This window comes from Pan troglodytes, chromosome 17 (assembly GCF_028858775.2).
Source record: "Pan troglodytes isolate AG18354 chromosome 17, NHGRI_mPanTro3-v2.0_pri, whole genome shotgun sequence".
Lineage (NCBI taxonomy): Eukaryota > Metazoa > Chordata > Mammalia > Primates > Hominidae > Pan > Pan troglodytes.
Window position 1 is genome coordinate 35,200,103 of NC_072415.2, and position 22,806 is coordinate 35,222,908.

General features: G+C 38.1%; 1 long non-coding RNA gene across 1 annotated transcript; it reads left to right on the plus strand.

Moving 5' to 3' along the window:
• Positions 1 to 1,668: 1,668 nt before the first annotated feature.
• Positions 1,669 to 22,416, plus strand: LOC104003111 (uncharacterized). The gene is made up of 4 exons (XR_001711286.1): positions 1,669 to 1,715; positions 10,836 to 10,939; positions 17,009 to 17,176; positions 22,010 to 22,416. It is a non-coding gene; the product is annotated as an uncharacterized LOC104003111 (long non-coding RNA).
• The last annotated feature ends 390 nt before the right edge of the window (positions 22,417 to 22,806 follow it).

The following is a 22,806-nucleotide window of genomic DNA, read 5'->3' on the forward strand; positions in this document are numbered from 1 at the left end:
CAGACACCAAAAATGTAAACTGTCCAATTCACCTGATAGAGGCTACACAGATGCTAAAGAAGGAAAACTAAGATTTGTCTTTCTTTGGACTATGCGAAAAAGCATAATTAGCCACTGCAGAAAGGTAAACATGCCTAACTGATAAACATTTTTTCATGCTTAACTAAATTCATTTTGGGAATAGTAAACTACTATATATTCAGTTATTTATCTCCCAACTTTTAAATGTATTATTCTCATTCTTAAGACTGGAAACCAGCTACAATGAGAACGTCATTCATTTTCATTCAACAGTTTTTTGAACATCATCATCCAACAAATTGTGCTGTCCTCCAAATAACCTATTTAACATCTCCTGAATAACCAGCAAAAACATATAAAGCTTATAAATGTTAGGTATTATTTACAAATAACCTGAATAGTAGTATAAAGTTTAAAATGAGACAGACCCTCCATTACCGAGTTCTATTAAGAACTTAAGTAGCTACATAATTAAACTTTCCATTTCGTATTAACGTATGATTGATTTAACTTCTGGCTCTTTTCATGCATTGACTCCACAGCACCTACTTTTAAGATATTTTGCACTTTTCAGAATGTCTTGCATTGGTGAAACGAACAATATCTGGAACTGAGACTCTTACTTGAAAAAAAGATTAACGTTTTTTCAACTGTTAACTCCAACAATAAAGATATTGCTAAAGGAGGGATTAATGTTAAAGGAATCCTGTGTCCATGAAACTTGACCTCAAAGGAATTAATTACAGAAAACACATTAGGTACCAGTTCAAGTAAATCTCCAATTTTAAAATGTCAGTTGCAAAGCATAAATTGTCTTTGATAAGTTATAAGTAATAGTGTCAAAGTTGCAATCTGGCATCTAAACCAATTACAAAGAGAATACTCTGCTCATAATTTTATATAAATATCCTTAGCACATGTCTACTTATCTGTACAACAATTTCATGTAATATTTTAAGATTTTCAAGACCGATTTTGGATTTTTTTTAATATTGAAAGTTAGTTCAAATCTAATGTATTACCTGCCTGAGTAATATGACTGTATCAGTCATATTACTCCACAGAAGCTTTCTTTTAAAGGAGGAGCATTTTTAACAAGAGTTAATTAAAAGTCCTATGAAAGGGCAGTTTAATCAAAATCCATCTGAATCTAATGTGTGTGTCTGTGTCTGTGTGTTTAAAATATAAAATATATGTGTGTGTTATATATGTATATACATCCACGTATATACATATTAACACATTATTGTTAGAACAACATATAAGGGACTTTTAAATTAACATTTGTGCAAAGTATTAGTGATGCATTTGGAAAGGCAATATTTTTAGTCCACAAAAACTATACTCAGTTCCCAGTTCCTTTAATTGTCCACCATCTAATTCTCAGTAAGTTACTTAATATCCATCCTGCATACTCATAACCACACTCTACCTCTTAATCTATGAAATGGGTAGCAATGTTTGAATGCAAAAGCATTTAAGAACGTCACATGGAAAAATCCACATTAAATATATAAATATGGCAAATGTATTTTGTCATTATGCATAACAAATTCTATTTTCAATCTTTTTTTAGTCTTATTTACTTGACTTCTTTTCTTTCATAAAATCTGAGTCATTAAACCCCTTTTAAAAAATTCTGATACAGATGCGTTGAGGACTTTTCTACTTGGTGGTGGACTATATCCAAAAAGGTAAAGTTTTTTAAATGCACGCTATACATTATTCATTTATTTTATAATACACGAATTCATTGAAATTTAAAGATTTAATTTCAACATGTATAGAAACGTTTAAAACTAGAGGTTTCACATTGTCATCTTTTCTTACTGAGGCTTTCATAACCACTGCAAAGGTCCTTATTGAGCCACTAAAACAATAAAAGAGAGAAAATATCCTTTCTTCACACAGAAATTGTGAAAAGAAAAGAGGGATCTTTCAGTAGAATAATATTTGCAAGCTACTTTTAAAGGTAACTGAAAGGTGAGGCATCATCTTAAGAAAAGAGATTGTAGCATATTAGAAAAACCAGATAGTACTGATTTGTGAATTCTAAAGAATTAAGGATATAGATAAGTGATCTACTAACAAAAAAAGAACATGTACCCTTAAAAGAGACAATAAAGGAATAAAACAGTTGATAGAAATTGAATCTACCTTTTTAAGTATTGTTAATAGTATATATTTGTAGAACTTAACTGGCATATGCTAAAAATAATTACTGTCATCAGAAATACAAAATTTATAGATAATGAAATAAAGAGGAAATAGTTATATTTCCTAAAAAGGCAAATTATGTTTCTCTCACTTAAAAAAATTTATTATAAACAATTTTTCATAAGTTATATGTCCCTAGATAATCATGCCTTTGGTAAATATTTTAGTTTTAGAAAGTGTACACAGTTGAATTAATTTTATACATTGAAAATAGAACATGTAATTTGGTTTATAACCCCAAAATTTTAAGTTTTTGTCCAAATGAGCACAAATGGATTTCTTTGATTGGTATAGTTTAATATAATTATTAAAATACCATAATATTTGGTTAACACTACAGTTTATAAAAATTAGAATATTGGTCATTAAAATCCAGAGATAATTAAAAGAAGCCCTTTGACAATAAGTGGTCATTACAGTTAATAAAAAGGATAAAATTCAAATGTAAAAGTTAAAGACTATACATAGCAGAGAAAAAATGTAGCCATCTGTGAGCACCAGCTCTTTTGAAAGATAATATTAAAGATTATTTAGATATCTCTTTACCATGATGCAGTGGTAGCAGAATAAATAGGTTCATAAAATTTCTCTTCATTAAAATAAGTGATCTATATTATGTTGTGTTGAATCTTATTTTCAAAGAAATCAAAGCCCTATAATCTGAGTTCAAATCATTTTTGAGTATATTTTTTTCTTTAGATTTCTAGGAAAATAAAACAGGTTTTTATAAAGCTGGAGTTTCAGAAAAGGGGAGACACTCATAAACTTTTTGTGTTATAATGAAAAATAGATGCATTGTGCTCTAGAGGCATGGTATAAATAACAGGATTTTAGGTGTAGGGATTTTTCTTGTACATGTTTGGAAATTGTTAAGAGTTAAATTAAATAAACTATTTGCTGTCCTGCAGTTTGGAAATGCGTGCTCTCGATTACACAGATTAATAATTTTCAAAGAATCAGAACACAGTAAATTCACTTATCTGTGGAGTGTTGCTGAACAGCATCTAACCTGTCTTTGATGATTTAGAAGGTGCTTCATAAATTTTTGGTATCTTTGAATTAATATTTATGAACGTTCATTACCACTATAATCAAGACATGCAGAGATAACCAATTAATAGAGAATTCTGATGACAGAACGCCATCTACACCAAGCTTGAACTGAGTACAGATGTTTCATTCTTGTCTGCCTACAGTACCAATATTTTCAATTTGGATAGCTTCATGCTAAATATAAGATTTCCCAATTCAACAGTATATAAATTTCTTTGCATGTAAGTTTTTCTAACCTCTGTTTTTTCCTTTTATTCATAAAACCCTGTGAGGCCCTCTTAGTCAATGATCATCATCATAATTTCCTACTTGGTAATTTTCAGAGATGTTCATCAGGTTGATCAAAATATGGATGAAGAAGGAAGTGGATACAGATTTGAGACAGAAAGAGAGTAATCATTCTCAGTGTCACCTTTGATGCTACGTAAACACTTGTTATTTGCCCTTCAACACTGGGCCTCTTGTAGGCTCAATTCACAATAAATAGAGTCAATATCTTCCAAAGAAAAAATTCTGACCAAAAAGTTCCTATCAGAGTTTTTAATCACAGAAAACTTTGGCTCTTGTTCGTGACTTGTCCCCTCCTTTAAAAAAAATTCAAAGTATTATTTCTTTTGACTAGTGGGGTTCAAAACCCACAGTTGTTCTTTTTGACTGATGTTATCAACCCACTGTAAACTCTAAAGACTTCATATATATGCAAAATATATCCGTTTCTATCACATTATTTTCCCTGCAACACTGAAACTTTATGTGAGCAGTTTTCGCTCAGGTTATCTATATAGTATTATCAGTTCGTGGTATTCAAATCCCTCCTTGTTATCTCCCACGTGGTAATCTTTATGTTGCTGCTTTGCTGTTTTCATATCCTGCCCTTTTCTAAGGGATCACCTTTCTATTCCTTTTAAAGGGTACTGACCTCTCCCACTATCATTCAAAGCAAGGAAGATGAAACTTAAAGTGTTTTCTCCACTCTTCTTCCTCCTTTTCCTTATTTTTTATTAAAATTGTAACATAAAAATGTCACTCTGAAGAAAGCCTTGGGTTCATCATTCCCAGCTCCCCTTCCCTGGGAGGTGAATACATTGCCTTTTAATCATGTTGGCCTTGCTTTTCCATAAGGCAATAAAAAAACAGTCTCAACAGAGGTTGCCAGTTATAACTTATGTATAAAAAATGGAATTAAAAACGTTTGATGAGGCAGAATCAGTTCCATAGGGACCCCCTCCTGTATTTCCCAAGTTTTTATTTTATCCTTGCCCTTCTCTAGTCTCTCTTCTTAATTTTGTCTTACATGATCCTTTCTCCCAAACATAGCAGTAGGATTTTAAAGAGGCCTCCTTTCCTAATTTTCCCATTTTTTCTTCTTTCTTACCAGCTTGCCTCTGCATTTGTTTTCTATTGACTCTGTGCCCTGACTGTCTTCAAATATTCATTATACTTGGAAGTTGCAATCTACCTTCTCCTCTGATGCATCAACTGCATATGAACTGAATTCTCAGAGATTATTTCCTTTTTCTTATTGACTAGATACATGAACTGGCTTTCAGTTCACTGTATAGTTTTCCAAATTGATTGATATTGCCAGTCCAGAAGCATACCTCTGTCATCACCTTATCCTTTTTATTTAATGATTTTACCTGCCTTCATTATTAACTGGTTTCCCCAATCATATTTCTAAACCTCCATCTCACGTTTGGATGTTAAACCCGATGCTTTCAAGGTTTAAAACTAGAGTATGCCTGTTGTGTGCAATGCTGCCTTCTGGGCACTCCCTAGAAACCCCACCCTGTCTGCCTTTTGGTGAATGTATTCAGTACCTTTAATCTTTCTCCTGTTTATTACAGTACTGAGTGTTGTGTCAACTATTAATGTACACTACTGCAACCTGACAGTGTAAATTCTGGCAGAAGCTTTTACAGGATGTAACCTGGTGGCCTCAGGGGTTCACATTTCTCCCGACCTTCTCTGTTTATTTTTCAGAAACACTTTCAATAACCCTTTTTGTGTGGACTTCATTCAGGTTTTACTTTTTCCTGAAAGCTACCCTTGATCCCCCACTTTTTTTGCTTTCTGCCCTGACTCAGCCCCCCACCCAGCCCCCCACCATCAGCCTTTATATTTCTTGAGGACCCAGAGAAAGTATGTGTATTTATTGTGGTGTGGCAGGCAGCTTGTAAGATGGCGCCCATGACCCCTGCTCTGGTCTTCATGCTGCTGTGTCATCCCAACTCCTGAGTGTCATCTGCACCTAGTGAATTGCTTCTGACAATTACAATATGGCAAAAATGATGGCATGCCACTCCTGAGTTTAGAGTACAAAACTTCGTTTTGCTTGCCCTCTCTCAAACTCTTCCTTCTTCCCTCTTCTTTCTCTCTCTCTTTCTGTCTCTCTTTCTTTCTCTCTCTCTCCCCCCACCCACCCCCACCTCCATCTTCCACTCTGGCTCTTTTCACTTGCTTACCTGCCACCTGCCACGTTGTGAGCTGCTCTAAAGCAGAAACCCTCCTAACGAGGAAATGAGACAAATGTGACTAACAGTCAGCAAAAAACTGAGGCTCTCAATTTCACAACCTGTGAACAAATGAACATGCCAGCAACTACTAGTGAGTTAGGAAATGGCTCCTTCTCTGGCCAAGCCCTGAGATGAGACATATTCCTCACAGCCTTGTGAGAGACCCACAGCTATAATGCCAAGCTAAGCTGCACCCAGATTTCTGACCCTCAGAAACTATGAGATAATAAATGCTTGTTATTTCATGTCGCTTATTTTGGTGGTGATTTGTTACACACCAATAGCTAGCTAATACACGTGGTATTATATATGTGGTTTACATATCACACTCTTTCATTAGTCAGTGTAAGTAGCAACAGGATTTTAATGAAGTAGTGAGCTCTATTTTGCCAGGACCTAGCATAATACCTGAACCATAATATTTGCTAAAAATATATTTATCGAATAAATGACCTAATGAGGACTTCTCCTTTATTTAAAACTTCATTAATCACCACTTACAATAAGTTGGTGTATCAGCTGGGTTTCTTGGTAACTAATTTAGGCTAACTTAAGCAAGAAAGCAGTACAACGAAAGGAGAACAGGTAGCTTCCAGAATTGAGGAAGGCTGAAGAAGGAAATTCAGGGAATAAATAAGCAACAAGAGAGGGTAAAGTCCATCAAAGTTCAGTCAAGGTCCTGCTGCTGGGACACAGGTCAGGACATCATGCTGCAGGATGCGTGGACACTGCTGGACTTCAGATGCCAGTGCTGCCACCATGCATCATCTCCAGCTGTTCTGGCCTCTTCCCATCATTTCCCAAAGACCCTAAGTTCTGAGTGGGGCACCTGTTGGCTGAGCTGAGGTCACATACTAGTGCCTACCTGCTAGAGTGCAGAAAAAAGGACCATCTACTCACCCTTGATAAATAAAGGAGAGTCCCTGTCCTTTTCCAAAATCACCCATGGTGGTGTTTTCCCCAGAACAGAAAGGGATCAGGGGCTGGCAAGTGCTCACACCATCAAACAGTAAATAAATTATTCCAGAACTCAGTAAGAAACTCACCCATTAGAGAAGCAGCTCTTAGAAGCTTTAGTATTCTCTTCTAGGTAATTTTGTTTTTTTTTTTTTCTTTTTAAACTTTCTCACCAAATGGATTCCCTTTTTAGCACAAACTCTCTAAAATAATGGTCCGTGCATAAATATTAACTACTATTCCCTTCTTGCCACCCACTTGCCATCTATTATAGTCCATTTTCTAGTCAGATGTGTGAAGAAGTAAAAGAGCATGTTTATGTGATTTCTCAGGTATGAAGAGAAAGAAATTAACTTTTTTAGTCTGAAGAAATAAATTTGCCAAGCACCCAGTGCTGGATCCAGTGCACATTGTAAAGTCAATTAATGGGATGTACCTTTCTGCCACATTTCTCCAAAACAATTTGAGCTTTTTTTCCCTGTAAGGTTTCATATGGTATCTCTATCCTGGTGGAACTAATTTTTATAAATATTAATCTTCTCTTCACTTACCTGTATTCTTAAATTATTTATTTTCAGCCCCAACAAAAACTCACCCACTAAGACTAATCCTCATATTCTGTCTTTTTTTCTTTATATTATCACTTGACATTTTTATGGGCCTCACTTCTCTCTTGTTTCTCAGATCTCTCCAACCTTGTGCTTGGGAGAGAAGGTTGCACTAAATGATCCCCTGTGCTCGTTTCTCTGGATTTGTCTTCAGCTCCCTCCTCTACCCTCATCTTTGCTTGTATTCCTGATGTCTTTATCTGTCAAGTGGCTGGACTTCTTTGTTTTTCTTTTTTCACCTTCTCTTTGTTTTGGCCTCGTTTTTTCTTCCTGCTCAGTCACTCCATAGTTCTTTCTCTGCATCTTCTCATATTGTACTTCATATCTTAGTTCATCTCTATCTTAACTGAAGAACTAAGACAGTTTTTTTCCTTTTTCTTTTTCTACTTAATTTTCTTCATGTCAACCATAGTTTTTAACCATACATCATTAAATCAACACACACTTACATATTTATTTTGTGACTGGAACTGCATGATGGGATAAGCGGGGGGGCAAAAGAATACATCAGAATTCTGCCCTCAGGAGCGCAGGGCCTAGCAAAGAAGGAAAATGGCTATAAAAACTGTAATAAAATAAGATATGCACCATCCCGATGGGATTACCAAAATATTTGAGAGCACGACAAATGGAGAGACTGTGCATAAGAAGGTTGAAGTGGGCTTCACAGAAGAGGTGACATTCAACCTGGGTCTTGAAGGATGGGTAGAGTCTTGCCAAACAGAAATGGGGAAAGCTAGTTCAGGCTCCATGTTTCCAGGCAAATGGGTTGCTTCATTCTTCTCTTTCTCACATTTGTAATGTTTCTCAGCACATGTAAGGATACAATATCTCCTCTGTCATACAGATTTATGTCCAGCTACTGTTTCCAAATTAATATTGCCTTTGACTCAATTAGCACAAAGCTCAGTCACAGGCTGGGTGTGGTGGCTCACGTCTGTAATCCCAGCACTTTGGGAGGCAGAGGCAGGCAGATCACTTGAGGCTGGGCGTTTGAGACCAGCCTGGCCAACATGGCAAAACCCCATCTCTACTAAAAAATACAAAAACTATCTGGGCATGGTGGCACATGTCTGTAATCCCAGCTACTGGGGAGGCTGAGGCACTAGAATTGCTTGAACCCAGTAGATGGAGGTTGCAGTGAGCCAAGATGGTGCCACTGCATTCCAGCTTGGGCAACAGAGTGAGACTGTCTCAAAAAAACAAACAAACAAACAAAAAAAACAGCTCGGTTAACAATTTTTTTCTTTCTTTTTCTTCTCTTACATGTAGTTATTTCAAAACAAACTTTTGGAAAAGTGGCCCACTTCTAAACTACACACACACACACACACACACACACACACACACACATATCTAGACTTTCTGGAATTTTAATAATCTATCTTGAATCATACAGTCTATTCACTTTAAAGCCGAGAGAGATCTAAGGGGCATGAGAACTGACTTTATGCTTCTTGTTTACTGATACAGAAACAAAGTCTCTGATGCTAAGGGATTTGCTCCAAGTCACAGTTAGTTCACAGAAGAATCATCCTTAATTGTTTTATAAAAAGATGTATAACATAATTGTAACAAGGGCCATTGCAGGTGTTTCCATATTGTTGATAAATCATTTGATCTTCCTCATATTAGAAACAATATGAGATACATTTTTGCTAACTTTTTTTATTGTTGACTTTAGCACCTCTGCAGACTTAGAGAATTGATACATACCCAAAGTTGCCCTTTCTTGCCTTTGTTTTTTCAGGTAGTTATTTCTCTTATCCTAGGTCATTCCACACCTATGACTTTATTCCTCTCTTTTTGTGGTGGTTTATGATTTGCTTCCTGATTTTTTTTCCCCACTTGCTATTTAGAACCTTCTCAGGCCCCTCCAGAATGATCCTCCTGCCCTGCCTGGGCTGAGCTCGTCATGATCCACCATTCCTCCCCATGCTGGTGCCCTGACCACCCTTTTGTGCCTCTGCCAAGCCCTACAGAGGGCAGGAGAGAAAGGATCCCTTGTAAGACAGCTCCAGATGCTCCCTTCACTTCAGCCCTGTGATTCCTTCTTAGACAGAAGTTATATTCCTGTTTTTAGAAGGACCCACACAAAGTTTTCGTTTTTAAAAATGATTTGGGGGTAGCATATAAATATGGCAGTAATGAATACACAACTTAAAATGTGTACATAGATTCCTTTATCATAATAACATTCTTAGATTTATTTCTTCATCTCTCTAGAGACACATTTATCCATTTCTATCTCAGTATCTAGAACTTCACATTTACGAGATCAGCTTCAGGTGGTTAGAGCAGTCTTTTAAAAAATACCAATCGGATCATGTCACTCCTTGTCTAACATCCTCCGTTGCTTATCCATTGCATTTAGACCGAAACCCAGGCCCCTGACCACAGCACGTATGACCCTGCAAGATATGGCCCCCGCACCTGTCTGACTTCCTGCCCTTCAATTCGCCTCTCCTGCCTCACTCAGCTCGTGCTACACTGACCTTTCCATTCCTTAAACATACCAAGCTACTTCTCACTCCAGGGCCTTTGCACTTACAGTGCTCTCTGCCCAAAAGGAGCAACCCCCAGAGCTTTGCCTGGCTGCTTCTTCCCAGCATCCAGCACCCTCTCTACTTACTCCATAACACATCGCTTCTGTTCTGTTTTCCTCGTGGTACTTATCATTAGCTGAAATTACTTTGTCCGTTTATTTACTTTTTGTTGTATTCTCCCTCTAGAATAACACTGTCCAGTGGAACTATCTGCAATAATGGAAATGGTCTCTATCATGCACAGTATAGTGGCCACTAGCTACAGGTGGCTATTGAGCATTTGAAATGTGACTAGTGAGACTGAGGAACTACATTTTAAAATGTAATTGAGTTGATTATTTAATATTTAATTGATTATTTAGTTGATTATTTAATAATTATTTAAATATTTCTCTTATTATGTATTTAGTTTTAAATTTTATTTAATTTAAATATCTACATATGGCTAGTAGCTACGTTATTAGATAGCACAGCTATAGAATATCAGCTCCCTGAAAGCAAGAACTTCTCCTTCTTGATTGCCCTTGAATCTCCAGCTTCTGGAATAGCAACTTGTACATAGTAGGTATTCAATAACTATTTTTTGACTGACCAGAAATGTTTTTGTTTTTGTTTAAAATAAACTCTTAGTTCAAAGAAAAAAAAAAGAAGGTTTATGCAAAATTCATGACGTTCATGCAAATCACATGATATATCAGTCAACTATTACCACAATAATGCTGCATAACAAGCTACCTTCAAATCCAGAGCTTTCAAATGGCAATAATTTATTCTTGCTCGCATAGCTCTATGTCAGCTTGGGTTCAGTGAATCTAATCTGGGCTTGACTCCAAGGGGCAGGCTGGGTCCAGACCTGTGCCATATGTCTCTCATCCTCCTTACACCAGCAAATTAACAGGGGCACTTTCTCTTTATAGCTATGGCAGAGGCACAAGAAGACAAGCCCAACGATGAAGCCTATTTTAAGCCCCTGCTTATGTCATAAATGCTAACATCTCATTTGCTGAAGCAAGTCACATGGGTGAGTCCAAAGTCAAGGGAAAGGAAAGCACACTGCCTTGAGGTGGGGTGACATGGCAAAGGATGTATATACAGCATGGACGAAAAATTGAGGCCAATGCTCCAATCCACCGTGTCTTTTAGAAGAGTCTCATATAAAAGATATGATTACCAATTGAGTTCCCATAGGATTAAATAAAATATTTTTTCAAGGTTTAGCTAGAACATACATAACATACACACAGATGCCCCACACAGAGAAATGAATGTATGCTAAAGAAACAAACAAGCATTTTTCTGGGGGCTCCAACTGAGATCAATAAATTCATGTGAGGAGAAGGCACATTTGGGAATTTTGTGAATGATGTGTATAAGAAAGTACACAGTGATATCTCTAAGCCTCATGATAGCAAGGGGGAAGTCCTGATCCACTGAAGATCGCTGAGACCACAAAAGTTGACCCCAATGAGTGGCATATAGATTTCAGTGTCAGAGTTGTAAGGCAATGTGTCTTCTGTAGAAACAGTGGTTCAAACATTTATTTTACATAAAAGATTAGTGGTTCTAGAAAGTCATTAGCATCTAGAAAAGGTATGTAGTATGCTGGCACATCTGCTCTCTTGGGGTTGTGGGGAAAAGCCTTGTTTTGTGATGGTTGACAATTTCTGTGGTGGAAATACTCCCATCATTTCCAATTTCAAACTATTGATGTGTAATGTCACAGAATGCTGAGTTGGAAAGAGATGAGTAGAAGTGGCTCCAGGAGCTGGTCCAAGCTGGTGCCAGCACACCACCAAAGAGGTTCCTATGTGCTGTTCCACAGACACAAGTATGTTTTATGCAGCTTTATCCAAGAAGTGAACAAAATACTAGAAAATACCAGCAAACCCTTTTATAAAGTCATTGGGCATCTCCTGCTGAAATATTGCTGCAATTCTGCTTGTTCCACTTTAATAAAAACCTAACAGAGCAGGAACAGGTCAGGGAAAAGGCAAATAAAATAAAATAATGATAGAAGGATTTCTGCAGGGCAGTGTTAGCCCAGGCAGTGCCATAGTGTGAATTACATGGAGGTGTCCTCCCTGGTGGACATAACCCCACACCCCCTCACCTGGGGAGGAGCATGCCAGCTGGATTTGAGCCAACACTCACCTCCTCAGCAGGCTCCCTTGTGCAGACCAATCTGTACAGCCACAAGCGTTGGCCCACTGCTTCTGTAAAGGGTTAGGATAGTTTTCTTTGGCCTAGAAAGATCTGAATGGTGAGCAACTAGTCACATGATAACATTGTTTAAAATTGTAAAAGATAATGTGAAATATATATATACACATACACACAGAGAGATTGGGAAGGAGAGAGAGAGATAAAGAAGAGTTTTGCTTATTCAACTTTGGAACACTAAAATTAGGGACACACTTTGAAATTGAATCTGCAGTGTTACAGTACAAAAAAAACTTTTAAGCAATTGTTACTTTTTACAAATAAACCTTTGAAAGTTATACTCCTAGATTATAAACTAAAATGTATATATTCTAAGGAAGAGTTCCAATGGCCAAGGATAGAGAAAAAGAAGACTTCATCATTCAAAATATAATTCAGTATTTTAAAATTCATAGGCACATGACCTTGAGTCTAGATCCCAGAATCCTGATGATCCATTCCTGTTGCATGCCCATGCCTACCTCTCTGGGACTCTGCTCCTGCGAGGTTCCCAATGCCACCCATCTTTCCTGAATCATCAGTTTTTCTCCATCTTCTCTCCCTCCTTGGCTACCCTGCAGCATCCAGCTCTGATGCCCACTCACTCCCTGGAATTCAACACAGAATTCATAGAGAGCTTATTATGTGCCAGGCACTGTATAAAGTCACAAGGAAATAAAAATCATGTCCCTCAATTAGGGTAGATAGGCATGTAAATAAGTAGTTTCCCAATAGTATGATAAGTACAAAGAGATGCAGCTTCTTGATCCTTCAGGAGTGTGTAGAATAGGGCAACTAACACCATTTGGATATAGAGAAGCAGGGATTTCCTTCCTAAGAAAGAACCTGGGTTTAAACGATGGCCAAAAGTTTTGCTTTCCAGATAATATAGAAGACATGATATTCCAAATACAGGGGGCACAATATACAAAGGATGAAGATGTGAACAGGCATAGACTTACGAGTAGTCTGGAACTGCAGAGTGAGAAGGGTGAATGGAAGTGCAGGAGGTAAGGCTGTACTGGGAGGCAGGACAGGAGCAGGAACAGGAGCCCCTGAAGGATGGAAGCAGGGAGATAATAGGATCAGATTTGTACTTTGGAAAGATCCCTATGGTAGGATGTAGAGAAGGGGGAAAGAGAAAGGCAGAGTCTAGACTAGTCAGGGGACTATTAAAGTGAGCCAGGCCCTTGAGGGCCAGGGCTCTAATTATGGGTCTTGTCAGTGGCCATACAGTTGTAGGTCACTCAGGGGAAATCTAGGGGTTGAACTTAACCTTGGGGGGTGGTTGGGTGGGAGATGAAGGAAGGAATGATGACTCCCAGATCCCTGGCTTGGGTGGAACAGCAAATGGAAATATCATCAACTGAGTTACAATCTAGCAGAGGCAGAACAGGTGTTGAGGAGGCAGTGAGCTTGGTTTGGTTTTGGATTTGCTGATATGAGCAATGTTCTAGATTGCAGCAGTCCCCAACCATTTTGGCACCAAGGACCAGTTTTGTAGGAGACAATTTTTCCAGACTGGGGTGGGGGGAATAGTTTTGGAATTATTCAAGTGCATGACATTTATTGTTGTCTTTATTTCTATTATTATTGCATGGTAATATATAATGAAATAATTATACAACTCACCATAATGTAGAATCAGTGGGAGCCCTGAGCTTGTTTTCCTGGAACTAGATAGTCCCATCTGGGGGTGATGAAAGACAGCGACAGATCATCAGGCGTTAGATTCTCATAAGGAGCTGGCAACCTAGATCCCTTATACAGACAGTTCACAATAGGCTTAGTGCTTCTATAAGAATCTAATGCCGCTGCTGATTTGACAGGAGGCAGAGCTCAGACAGTAAGGTGAGCAATGGGGGGTGGCTGTAAATACAGATGAAGCTTCACTCCTTTACCCACCACTCACCTCCTTTTGTGTGGCCCAGTTTCTAACAGTACCAGTACTGATCTGTGGCCTAGGGGTTGGGGACCCCTACCATATTGGATACTAATAGAAGAAGATTTAAAAATCTGAGCTTTGCCCCTTAATTGCCTGTTGTGCCCTAGGCAAATTGTATCACTTCTCTGGGCTTCAATTTTCTTACCTGTAAAGCTTGGGACAATGCCTGGCATGTAATATTTCCATATTATCTGATTTCTCCAACAACCCTGTGAGGTATGGATGAGTATGCTTAGCCTAAAGAAACTGAAGCGCCAAATGTCTTGCAGAATTATAGTTGTGTATATAAAATCACTTTGTAAGATGAAATTCTTTATATGCTACTGTAGTTTTTTCATTCTGTTGTAGTCACTGCTACAACAATTCACATATAACTGGTCTTTAGTTGTCCCATGCATAATAATGATTTTCAGTTTCATGATAACCTGAGAACAAAGACTGGTCCTAACTATCATTTATGCAGAGCAGTAAGAACACAGTAGATTCTCAATTCATGCTTATTGATGGATTGAGCCTATGGAAATTGACTAGCTGATCAACTGGAGCTTTCTTTCGTTGTTTGTTCTACCGTCATCTGTCTTGGAATGGCTTTTGCCCCAAGGGAAGAAAAACAGAATTCTTGATTTAATATGCAGTGTAGCATATTAAATATTAGATAATCTATGCATGGACCATTTTATACATTAGTAGGCATCACAATATTCTGGACTGACCATGTTTTGAAATGGAACACTATAAAGCTGGAAATTAAGAAATATTCTTTTCAATTTATGTTGGCAGTAAAACAGAGTAATATGATCATGCTGAAAATGTCCTGGCTCTGCTACAGAATAAAAAGTTGTTTTTAAAAAACTGACAACTTTGAGCACAAGGCAGTTTCTGTTTTTACTTTACCCTCAAGAACTCATTGCACCAAGAGCATGAACCCATGAGAGTAATAAAATAATTATAGCTTTATTTTACTATATTCTTACACTTAATTTGATCCACTAATTTCTGCCTAATTCAGGTAGAAAAAAAATGAAACTGGCTGGATAAAGCTGATATTTTCTTATAATCTTAAAGTCTCTCTGCAGAGACCTTTGTCATCATTTACATATTTCTTTTTTTTTTTTTTTTTTTTTTTTTTTTGAGACCGAGTCTTGCTCTGTCGCCCAGGCTGGAGTGCAATGGCACGATCTCAGCTCACTGCAAGCTCCACCTCCCGGGTTCAAGCCATTCTCCTGCCTCAGCCTCCCGAGTAGCTGGCGCCCACCACCACGCCCGGCTAATTTTTTGTATTTTTAGTAGAGACAGGGTTTCACCATGTTAGCCAGGAGGGTCTCAATCTCCTGACCTCGTGATCCACCATATTTCTTAATAAAATTTCCTTCAACAATCTTAACACTGAGTGCACTAGTAAACCCAACATTCACCAATAAAACACCCTCAAATAATATTTTAAAAGAATTTATCCATTTACCAAGTATTGCTTTATTCTGAACACCTTGTGTCTGTGTGCGACCACTGAGAACGACAATTGTAGGAGTTAGGCAAATAGCACTTGATTTCGGAGTGTTAATAAGAATTGACAATCTTTTCTCTTTTTTTGGAGGGAGAAAGAAATATAAGGATTTGAAAGGAGAACTGTAAACCCAGTTCAGTACAGAAATCTGTACAGAGATTTCATTTTTGAAATGTATCCAGTTCAAGGGTTAAATGAAAGCAAAGCAGTCACTTTAACCGTGTTTTTGAAGAAAATAAAACAGCTTGATGTAAGTTAAATGAAGGGAGTCTATGACTTAAAAGAAATGGACAGATAGAGAAAAAGGTCACCAGATTAAATTTTCCCTGAGGGAAAAGTCCTTCTTTGGAATCATTAACCTCCTTCTAGGTCACTCCTGAAAAAACAGCAGGAAATCCTCCTGCGCCGGGAAAGATGGGTGCATCCCGGCTGCCCACTGACCTGGGAGGCAGCCCTGGAGTCTCCCAGTTCCCCTTCAGGCGTGCTTGATTTTAAGACCTCTGTTTTAAAGAAACAAGATCTCTTGTTTTTGAGCTCTGAAATCATAAAATATAAAGTATTTTTTTAACTTGAAAAATCTAATGCCGTTTCCCATAGACAAAGGAAATACACAAAAAAGGATAGCAGTTGTCTCAAAATTGCAGTGATTTTGTCAGGGTTTTTTTTCCTTCTTATTTCCCCAAGCTTTATATAAGATTTTCTTATATTTTAATTTTTAAAAAGCTATTTGTTCTTTGCTTTAAAAATATGTAGTTCTTCTATATCTGTATAGATTGTTGTTGTTGTTGTTGTTAACTATATCAAGAGGGTGTTCCTGAGTGGAGCAGGGAAGCTTTTTACTTAGTGTGTATTGACTGTTCTTTCAACATATTTTCCACAATTTCTGTTATTTATATACTGATTTATAAAAAGGGGATATAGGTATATTAATAAAGAACTTGTGAGACTAAAATGAAATTTATTTTTTGAAACTCCCAAAACAAAATACAGATATGTCCTAGCTAAATTATTTTTAAATATCTCTCTCTTCAATGTATTTTTATCTACACTGAATTAAGAATAATTAACAATGTACGGTTGTTTAAACAACATTTAGTTAAAACAAATCTGATTTGTAAACTACAAACTAATTTTGAATCCCAAGCTTTCCTGTCATAATGGACCATGGAGTAAAACACCATGTTAAAAACGAGATTTGGCTAATTACAATGCATGAAACAGGAGAATAAACCAGTAAGACTAAAAGCTCTGAAGGGTACAGGAACCCACTGTGAGGTTCCCCCCAACCTTTGATGCCTAAATCAGTACTAAGAAAAGGGAAAAAAAATATTTTTTAAGAGTTTCAAGGGAAAGAAAGATTCATAAACCACTCACTGCTATATAGCAAAACATGAAAAATGCTCTGTCCAAGTTTTGCAGGTGATTTGTATATGCTTTTCCAGATTGGTTCTGAAGCAAAAGAGAGCAACGATTTTAAAAGACAGTGAGGCAATTTCGCGGTCCCTGGAGAATAAAGAGAAACTGAAGCATCAATGAGAAAGAAAACTAAAATGCACTTTGTGAATCCTGACACAGCCTAGATGTTGGCACGGGGCTTCGGCTAAACTCAGGTACCGCAGGACTCATTACCTTTTCGCTCATGTTCACACGTTGATTGAATGGCCAAGAAGTAAGAATCTTAGTGTGCATGTAAGTAACTTATTATGTAACATAAATTGGGTACAAAGGTAACAATTTCCTGACTGGGGTATGGTAAGAAAAAGAATTGTATGGCTCACTGTTTTCTAGCCAAAACGCATTTCTGAAGCAGGAAATCAAAAACACATCACAAACCTTACAACTAGACTAAACACATTAAATCTGCTGATATTAGTAACTGTCACGAGGCTGTCAGGCTCAGGGAGCTGCAGCTACTGACAGCTACCCACTCCCTACCTCTAACACACTTTTCTCAGATTCTTTGCTGAAGAAAAGTGAACAAATATTCCATTGTTGCTGCTGTTTATTAAAATGGTCTCCTGGAATTCCCTGCAGACACTGCTTAAACAAAAATAACGAATGGGACACCGATTTGATGCACAACACAGATCTGAACTGAGAAGCAAACTAAAAGGTTTCAAGTGACATAGGCCAGAACACGTCTAAGTACCCCCCCCAAAATAAATCACTAAAATGTCCATTCTCTAAGCTTCCTTTGTTTTCATTTGCTTCGAAATGCATCTTACTAGCTCTTCACTCATTTTACCTTAATTTCACCTTTCTCCTTCAATAGCAAAATCAAATCGTTTTAAAATTCTGAGGATCTAAAAGATACCCGGCCACCCCCACCCCAAAAGAATATTGGTTCTGTTTCAGACGGACTTCTTAGATTGCTGAGGCTTCATGAAGTTTAGATCTAAATGGCTTTTTAATATAAGGCTTATATTTCTTTCCTGTCAACTTCAATATGAAGGGCAGATGTCTTTTAACATCAGTTAATTGTTGGCAGAGTATCTGACTCATTTATTCACAATGCCAGACTTATTGCTTGCTAGCCGACTTCTTTGTTTACAGGGATTTCTTTCCCACTGCCCACGAACCGGAAGCCCACTTTTTCATCTGGTACTAGATTAAGGAAAATGTAGGAATCTGCCTAATAAGGGGACATATTGTACTCAGAGGCAGGTTTGCCATGGTTATCCACCTTTCTTCAGAAACCACCATCAAGAAAATGCATATTGAACATTGTCCAACGCTTCAGGCTATGTGGAGCTAAAACAACTGTAAAGGTGCCGATTGTCACCTCCTAAAAAACCTTAAGGACTTAAAATTCAATGTTGTCTATTTCATGTGGTTCCTTTACCTTTCCTTTGTTCCCTACCCTTTCTCAATCTTTCCCTTCTGTTTTCATTTATCATGAAGATTTAGAAAGATGCTGATACTAACGAAGGTTGTATGAATAATTTTTGTGACATTGCTGAACTGATGATCCTTGATCATTTGCCACCGGTGTTGTTGAAATTGTAGTTGCAAAATGAAAAGATGATTCTAGTCTGAAATAAAATTTCAAAAATGAGTCAGCTACAGGGAAGGAAAGACAAAGGTGGAAACAAAAAACCTCATAGTAAAATGTTTTATTTCCATTTGTTTCCAGTGCCTTACTGATGTGAGGGGCAAGTAGGAAGCTAATACATCTCACTTTAGCAGTACTAATTGTTTGCATTATCACAATAATCAAATGCAGCCATATTAATGTCTCTGGTTATTAACTTGATTTTTACACATTAAGATTTAGATTTAATCCCCTGGGACCATCTATTAATGCTTTTAAAGTTGAAGGGTTTCAACAGTTTTAAGTTCTTTCCCTTCTTTTAGCTGCAGGCAGTAAAATTTGAACGTGTGTGGAGTTTTGTATTTTGCATTCCTGGGGGATTTTCAGAGACAGTGCTGTCAAGGACCATGAATCATGTTAATACATAGCAACCTCTACAGCTATTAAAATGTCTGCAATAATGTGATTATTTTAAAATGGAAAAACTAACATCACATGTGTTACTTAAAGATCAACTATTCTTTTAAAGTCACAGACAGAATGCATTTGGAAGAAAAAAAAATGAAATTGTTTTTGTATGCAGCCAAAATGTGAAATGTCTCATCTATTGAGAAAGAAAACTTTCAGCTCCTTTTACAAAATACATCCTTACTGAGCTTCAGGTCAACAGAGCATAAAAATGGCAAAAAGTCCAAGATCAATAAGCATGAAAAGCTGTTTTATTTCTGTTTGAGCAAGTTGTAGCGACAATGACCTGCTGGAACAGTCTCCAGTTTTATGCTTTCATAGTCACAGAATGATGACATCCAAGCAGAAAACAGAGCTTGGCCTGTTCTGATGAGCTGTCAGTGTGGAGCCAGCATTACAACTTGCCTTCCATTGGTTGAGGGCTCAGCCTTTAGAAATTTATTAAAATTATTTATAGGCAGATGCATAGGTAAACATTATCCAGGTCATTATATGGGGCATTTGTATCATACCAATACAAGAAGAATAAGAGCGCATTTCTTTTCATTGCTTTTAAAGGGATCTAAATTATTGTAGCCCTCGTGGTTTCTATGTTGATTTTTTTAAAAGTAAGGATACAAGTTAATGTGTGCTTGTTACAAACATCTCATTATATCAACAATACCAGAGGCCTGAAATAATCTACCCCATAAATGATCGATATTTCTAGGATTGTCATGGTATTGTCTTATTTCTGAAATTTCTTTCTCAAAACAGTATGCATGTTACTATGTATATTTCCTATAAAGAATATTTTTAGGGCCAGGCACAGTGGCTTACACCTGTAATCCCAGCACCTTGGGAGGCCGAGGCGGGCAGATCACTTGAGGTCAGGAGTTTGAGACCAGCCTGGCCAACATGGTGAATCCCCACATCTACAAAAACTACAAAAATTAGCCATGTGTGGTGGCATGCACCTGTAAACCCAGCTAATCTGGAGGCTGAGGCATGAGAATCACTCGAACCTGGGAGGCAGAAGTTGCAGTGAGCAGAGATTGTGCTCCTGCACCCCAGCCTGAGTGACAGAGCGAGATTCTGTCTCAAAAAAAAAAAAAAAAGAATATTTTTATAAACCTTATATTGTATTATTTTTTGTCTAAGAATAAAAACCAAAAACTCAGTTTTGGTTTTTGAACACAACAATTTATCAAAGGGTTTAAGATGATACGTATGGCAATTTTCTATTGACAAGGGAGAAAGATTAAATACTTTCAAATTATCTCAGACCCTGAGCAATATATGACTCTTTTTGACATTCCCTTAAAACATTTAGGCGCATTCTGAAAAATATAATAGGAGCTCTTTCATTTCTTTTTATTGAGCAAAAGCCTTGCCTCATTTCCAATATGCTTCCTTGGTATTGATGACATGCATACACATTAATTGTTCAATGGATGAAGAGTGCCAAATCACACTCAACTTCTGTTACCTAGAGATCAGTACATATGCAGCCTGTCTGGAGTTGAAGTCAGGCTAAAGGACACCAGAGTGACTGACTGACTTTAGAGTCCCCGGAAGAGCCACTTTTAGGCATTACCAATGTCCATCTGGCTGGAATGTCATTTACAGACCCTAACATGCAGTTGAAATCCTAATCACCCTTCTAAAAATGATCTCACTATCATAATATTCAGGGAAGTCAAATTACCTAGAAACTGCCCTACTCTTTTGAGTCTTAGAATGATACTAACAATAGGGATAAGCTGTGATAAAGGACGTTCACCTTTGTTTTGTCAACTATTTTGAGATGTTTACACTAAGAATTCTACAGGCATAAAAATGGAACTGCCCTCCTAACAGTGTAGCGTCATATCTCACTAACTGGGCTGCCGCTTTCCTCAAATTATAGGCTGCTCCTTGTAGGGGGAGCTCAGAAGCCAGAGCAGAAGTTTCTGTATGAACCTGCCAAAGGCAAGAAGAACCTATTGCTTGCAGAGCCAGTTTCTGCATAGATGTGACCTCCTGGGTCCTTACCCCAACTCTGCAAGGCTGTGTGCCATTTTACAGACATGAGAAGGACTGGATAGGCTCGATAACTTGCCCAAAGTTACACAATTTGTAAGTGATGAAATGGGAACTCAAGTCTAGGTCTGTCATATTTCAAAATTCATGCTCTTTCTAGTAAATCATGCTGCCACCTGCCTGGGGTTGAGGTCTGTAACCTCATGCATAGGGCCCTTTACTCTTTTAACATGTCAGAGCTGGACCAAGCATGGAATTTGGACACGCAGGGCTTTTAGAGTCTAAAGAAAGTTTGTTCCAAAGCCCAGCTCTGACCCTTACTGCATGGCCCCAGACAAGTTGTTAGTAATGGTAATAATAAGACACAGAAGAATGATAGCTACTATTCTCCAAGCATGGGCATGACATCAGGTAAGGGACAAGACACTTCACAAAACAGCTAATGTTACAGCAACACTTTGAGGTCAGTATTATTTTCTCCATTATCAGATAAAGAAATGGAAGGACAGAAAAGTATGAAATTTGCATAAGGTCTTGAAGCTAGTAACAGCTTCTGCTCTGATTCTTGGCTCTACTGATTTCTTATAAATTATAGAATATCTTAGAGCCTCCATATCTTCAAAATGAATTTGTGGGATTGTTGTGCTTATTAAGTGAAATAACATATGAAAGATTCCCAGTGCTATTCTAGATGAATCACCCATGATCAAGAGAGGTTGATTTTTTCATTCCACCACCAAGAAAATAAAAGCATATGTTCCTCAAACACTCCGCTCAGCCCCCTTGCCATGGCTAAGGCTGTTCTTACTATTCCTACTTCACTGTAAAACTTCTGGTCTTTCTTCATATCTCCCCTCAAAACTAACTGTCTGCTCTTCCCTTTAAGAAGCACATGGCGTTTTACACATATTTTTGTTTATTACTGTGTCTTCCATTGATACAGACAGGAGACAAGGAAATACTGGCTGGAAGAAGGCAGTTCCCTGGCAAAGGCCCCACCTTCAAGCCTGGAGACCCCTGGCCCTAAATGGGAACAGGCATTCCTGTTTCTGGGCCCCAAAGTTGCCTTTTGGCCTGCCATGCCCCCCTAACCTGTACCCATATAAACCCGAAACCCCCAGCTCCATGAGGAAACAAACAGAAGAGCGGAAGAATGGCAGAATGGTGTGGCGGAGAGAACAGAAGGAGCATCTGAACACCAAGAGGAATTTGGCTGGGGAGAGGAGATCGGCCTCTGGACAGTTAAGCTCCAGGGGAAGGTCATCTTCCTGCTCCATCCCCTTCCCAGCTCCTCATCCATCCCACTGAGAGCAACCTCCACCACTCAATAAAACTCCCACATTCACCATCCTCAAGTCTGTGTAAGATCTGATTCTTCCTGGACACTGGACAAGGACCTGGGTACCAAGAGGGCACTGAGCTGGTTAACACTTAAGCCATCTGCAGATAGCAAAGCTAAAAGAAAGTACTGTAACACATGCCCACTTGGGCTCTGGGAATCCCAGGCACCCACTCCTAGATGCTACTGTGGGGCCAGAGCCCCAAGGTGCTTGCCCCAGCTCCTGCACCTGCCTGTCTGCATGCTCCTCCTCCTGTAAGGGGTTTGTGTGCACACAGCAGCCACAGCCCTGCTGCACATCCTGAGAGCAGGGTCAGGGAACTCTCCCATTTCACCATGACATCAGGCTGTTCCAAGGCACAGACAATACTTTATTTCTGCTTTCCTCAACACTAATTTTC